Here is a 6016-nt window from a genome sequence, read left to right as displayed (position 1 = left end):
CTATGAGTCGCCAACGACTCGACGGCACATAACAACAACAACAACTATTGTATTCTATTAGATAGGATTTTTGCATCTATATTCATGAGAGATATTGGCCTGTGGTTTTCTTTTTGGGTTATGTCTTTGCCTGGTTTTGGCATTAGGGTTATGCTTGCAACATAGAATGACACAGGGAGTGTTCCTTCTTTTGTTTTTTAAAAACAGTTATAATAGCATTAGACATAGATCTTTTCTGAATGTTTGGTAGAATTCACCACCAAAGACATCTGGACCAAGACCATTTTGGGGGGCTGGGGGGGGGGGGGGGGGGGGGCGGAACGAGTGTTTTTCTGACCAGCTCAATTTACTCTTTTGTGATGGGTTGGTTCAAGTGTTGTGTCTGTGTCAATTTGGGCAGGTTGTGTGTTTCTAGAAATTTATCTATTTCCTCTAGGTTTTTCAAATTTATCAGGGTAAAGCTTTCATAATATTCTAAGATTATCAATTTCATTTTACCTGGTTCTGCTGTGATGTCACCTCTTTCATTTCTTATTTGGATCATTTTGTCTTTCCTTTTGTTGTTTGCCAATGGTTTGTCTTTTTTTTTTTTTTAATCCTTTTGAAGAACCAGCTCCTTGTTTTGTTGACAGTTTCTATTGTTTTTCTGTTTTCTATCCCACTTATTTCTGCCCTTATCCTTATAATTTTTTTCCTTTCTTCTAGAGGCTGTTCTTTTTCTATTTTCTAGAGATGTTGAGTTAAATAGCATATTTTGCTCCTTTCTGCTTTTCTAATTTTTTTCTTTTTTGTTATTATTTATTTTAATGAAAAGTTACAGAGACTTTGGTTTTCCATTCATTCATTGTTGCACTTTTCTCCTTGCCCACCCCGCCCTTCCAGTACACTCTTCTCTTTGAAAAAAAAGGAAAAATTCTTTCATTGTTATACAATCCCTCCCCACAAGTCCACTCCACTATGCAGCCTTTGTTCTGGACTCCTGTCATGACAATAATACCTAATCACATATCCCTTTTAAACAATTTTCTCTCATCTGTTTCAATATAGTATACATTATTCACATCTTTCTCAATATCCCGCCAACCCCAATGAAAGTTCAGTTTTACAATTGTGTTCCTATGCAATATTTGTCCTTTTGTGACTGAGATACTTCACTCAGCATAATGTCCTCCAGGGTCACCCATTTTGAATAATATTGCATGAGTTCCCTGTTTTTCAATGTAGCATAGTATTCCATTGTGTGAATATACCACAGCTTCTCTATCCTTTCATTTGTTGGTGGACATTTAGATTGTTTCCAACTCCTTGCTATTGTGAACAAAGGAACAATAAACATGGGTGTGCATATATTTGCTTGGGTGGCAGTTATGGTCCCTTTGGGGTATATTCCCAGTAGTGGAATTGGTGGGTCAAATGGTATCTCTATTTGCAACTTTTTGAGAAAGTGCCATACTGCCTTCCACAGTGGTTGCATCATTTTACACTTCCACCAACAGTGAATAAGGGTTCCAGTTTCTCTGCAACCTCACCAGCATTTGTTGCTTGCTGTTCTGTTAAATTTTGCTATTCTTAATGGGGTGAGATGATATCTCATGGTTGTTTTAATTTGCATCTCTCTTAGAGCTAGGGATTTTGGACATTTCTTCATGTGTTTGTTGGCCATCTGAAGGTCGTTTTTGGTGAAGTGTCTGTTCATATTCTGTGCCCATTTTTCAATTGGATTGTTTACCTTTATCTTGTGGTGTCTGCTTTTTTTTTTTTTTTTCTTTTACAACGCGTTTTCTTATTGCTACGGACTGAACTCTAAGAACTGCCTTAGCTGTATCCCAGACATTTTGATACCTTTTTATCTTCATTTCTTTCAAGGAACTTTTTTTATTTCACATTTTATTTCTTCTAAAACCCAGTAATACTGAAATAAGATGTTATTTAGTTTCCATGTGGGGGTTCTTTTTTCCCTTTATCATCTTGTTAATTTTATCTTTAAGGCATTGTAGTCTGAGAAGATACTTTACATTATTTCAACTTTTTTTTAAAATGTGTTGAGAACCTCTCTTTGTCTTAATATGTGATCAATTCTGGATAATATATCACATGCACTTCAAAATAAAGTAAATTGAGTTTTTGTTGGTTGAACACCCTGAGGTTATTCTATGAAGTTGGTTTGGCTAATTGTATAATTTAGTTCTTCTGCATCTTTTTTTATTTTCTTTTTAGTTGACCTGTCTTTTGGTGTGAGCAGTGTGTTGAAATCTCCTACTACAATTGCAGTGTTGACTGTTTCTTTCTTCAAGTCTGTTAACTATTGTTTTATGCATTTTGCTGTTCTGGCATTAGATTCATAGATGGTAACAAAGGATATGTCCTCTTGATTTATTGTGTCTTTAAACATTATGTAGTGCCCTTCCTTAGCTCTTATGGTAGCTTTCATTCCAAAGTCTAATTTATCAGAGATTAGTATTGCCACTCCAACTTTCCTTCCTTCTTCCTTTTTTTTTTTTTAAAAAAAAAACCACTAGAGAGGAAAAACTTGTTCATTCAGACACTTGTGAAAGATACTCTTTCACCTTTCTTTTTTCCCCTTTCTAAATTAATTTTAATGCACATTTACAATAATTTTGGATTTACAATAATTTTGGATTTCCATTCATTGTTGTGTTTTTCTCCCTGCCCCCCACCCCCCAGGTTCACTCCTCTCTCTGAAAAGTAAAAGAAAAATGTCTTCATTGGTATACAATCCTTCCCCACCCCCCACCCCACCCCAGTACACTCCACTATGCAACCTTCATTCTGGACTCCTGTCTTAACCATAATATCCAATCATATGTCGTTTTTAAGCTGTTCTCTCCCTCATCTATTTCAATGCAGTATAATAATTTATTTCATTATTTTCAGTTTCACCACAACCCTGATGTCATCTTTCTTGATGTTCAGGTTCCTATTTTAAGTTTTTTCTATTCCTACCATTCAGAGAATTTCTTTCAGCCATTCTTTAGGATAAGGATGCTGGCAATAAGTTGTTTTTCTTCATTTGCGAATGCCTTGATTTCTTTACATTATTGAAGGTTATTTTTACTGGGAACAAGATTCTGGGTTGACCCTGGGAAATGTGTCACTTTCTCTGGTCTCCATAGTTTATGAAAGTCACAATCATTTGAATTAGTTTTGTCCTGTAAGTAAGGTGTTAATTTTCTCTGACTGCTTTCAGCCAGAGACAATTGTCTTTTGTTTCAGAGTTTAATTGTGACTTGTCTTTGCTGGATTTCTTTGAGCTTACCTGGTTTGGAGATAATAACTCTGCTTCTTAAACCTGTAGGTTTCTCAAATTTTGCGTTTTTAGTCTTTATTTTCTAGCCCTGCTCTCTATTTTCTCCTTCACGGAATGAGGATATGAGTGCCCAGTATTTTGTTACATGTGGCCGAGGCCATGTTTATTCACTTTTCTTTCCCCCTCACCTGTCCTGATTGGGTAACTATTTTATCATGAAGCTCATTGATTTTTTTTCTTCTTGCCTCACCATATGATGTGAGCCTATGTTAAACTTTTAATATTGGTTCTGGTATCCACAAATTCAAAACTTTCTATCTAGTTCTTCTGTTTCTCTATTAAGGGCTTTCTACTTTTCTATTCATTTCAAGTGTGCATATAGCTGCTAGTTGTAACATTAAAAATCTGCATCATATAATTCTAGCATCTTAGTCATCTTAATATTGGCATTTACTGTTCATTTTCTTTATTCAGTTTGGTCTTGCTGGTTTTTGGGTGTGACAAGTGAATTTTTCTTTTTTTCAAACCTAGGAATGCTCACATTCTATCATGAAATTTTCACATTCTATTATGTTAAATAATGAGACTCTCTGTGTTATTTAAGCCTTCATGATAGCTGGCTTTCTCTCATACTACATTGAGCAGGGATGGCTGGAGCCTCAGTTCCCCATGTATTTTACACAGACGGCCTCATTACTGTTGGGGGATGGTGACTCTCTACTGATCTTTCTCTGATACCATCCCAATTACTGCCTTACTTAGATAACACTGGTTATAGTAGCCTGAGTGTGGAAGTTCACTCCTCACACATGGTATTCACTGACTATGTGGAAACCAGTGGTGTCTGTTACTGGCTAGCAAAGACCAAAGTTCTGACTCTCTTCTTGATCTTTTCTGACATCTTCTTTGCGGGGCTGTTGGTACACCCTGTTAATCTCACTAGGATGGAAGTGTGGCATTCTCACTCATCTTCTGCTGATGTCTAAGAAATATAAAGCCAAAAGAAAACCTACAGAAGTCACTGACATGTTATCCCTTTCCTCTTGAAGTTTCTAACCCAGCAACCTTCTTTCTTTCCATCTTTGAATCTTCTTATGAATATTAAATTTGATAGCCAGGGTGTTTAGTTGTACTCAGAAGCAGGAATGAGGGAAATACACCTTAGAAGCAAAGACGATAAGACGTCACCTCATGTCCTTTAGTTATTATCCACAAACACTACTCCCTGGAGGACATCATAGTTGGTAAAGTAGAGGATCAGCAAAAAAGAAGAAAGACTATCAATGAGCTGAACTGATGTAGTGGCTGTAATAGTGGGCTCAGATATAGCAACAATAGTGAAGATGTGTACTATTAGAGATGTTTTGATCTACTGCAAATGACTTTGCTTTGAGTCAGAACCAACTCATAGTACCGGGCAAGCTTTTGGAGGCAGAATCATCTGAAGTCTTTTGTCCCTCAGGGCATGAGCCCACAGTGACTTCCTGAGTGTCTCTGTTTTGAGAGTTAGGCAACACAGCTCCCACACTCCCACTCCAGCTTTCTTATGGATGCCATTTGTTTGGTAAAATTTTTCCCGTCTTTTGATTTTTAGTATATCTTTTATCCTCATTTCTTATATTTGTCTCTTGTAGGCAATATATTAATGGGCTTTAAAAAAATCCTTTCTGATACTCTTTTTTCTCTTAATCGGTGCATTTAAGCCATCCACACTGAGTGATTATTAATAGATTAGGCTTCATTGTCGCCATTTTGTCATGTTTCTTTTTTTGTTGTTGCTGGTTACTTTGGTCAGTCTGCTTTTCTCTGCTATCTCTGTGTGAAGGACTACCCTTAGTTTTTCTTACTGAGTTGATCTTGTTTTTATTAATTCCTTAAGTTCCTGCTTGTCTGCAAGTGATCTAAATTCTCAATATTTGATGGATAGATTTTCTGGGTACAGGATCTTCGACTGTTAATTTTCTTTCATTCTTCTGTGTACACTATTCTATTGTCTTCTTTCTCAAATGTTTCTACTGAGAATTCAGAGCTTAATCCAATTGGTTCTCCCTTGTAGTGACTCTGCTTTTAGTATTCTATCTGTGTCTTTGATTTTGGAGAGTTTTTCAATGACATACCTTGTTTACAATGACATATGATATTTTCCTTTTCAGATCATTTGTTTGGCATTTGTTGAGCTTCTAGTGTATGTATTTCCTTGTTTTTCCATGATATCTGCACAGTTTTCTTCTAGTATCTCCTTCACAATTTTTTCCTCTGTGTATATTTGGTTTGGTTGGGGGTTTTTTTTTTGGTTTTTTTTTTTTTTTTACTTTCATTTTCTGGAATTCATCATGCATATATTGTTTTGTTTTATGTTATCCCACATGATTCTAATATTTTCTTCATTCTCCTTCTGTCTCTTCATTATTTTTTTCTTCTTATAAATTCTCATTCAGATTCTTATCTTCTAACTTGCTGATTCTCTGTTTCATCTCCTCTATTCTTCTTTCCCCGCCCCCATCATGTTGTGAATCTCTACCATTTTGGTTTCAATATTTTGAATTTTATCTTGATGTTTTTCTGTTGTTTCTAGTACTGTGTTGGCTTTACTCTGTCTTGTGATAATTTTTCCCTTTCTTGCTGGTTTTTACTTATGGCTTCAACTCTTTCTCCCAATATTTGTAACTTTTCCAGTACCAGCTTAGAACTCCACTTCATCATATTTCTTTCTGCCTTCCTGTTTCTGAGATATTCATTGGGTCCTCA

The sequence above is a fragment of the Elephantulus edwardii genome, unplaced genomic scaffold (genome assembly GCF_000299155.1).
Source record: "Elephantulus edwardii isolate Elephantulus edwardi_28Jun2011 unplaced genomic scaffold, EleEdw1.0 scaffold00310, whole genome shotgun sequence".
NCBI classification, from domain to species: domain Eukaryota; kingdom Metazoa; phylum Chordata; class Mammalia; order Macroscelidea; family Macroscelididae; genus Elephantulus; species Elephantulus edwardii.
This window is presented reverse-complemented; position numbering follows the sequence as displayed.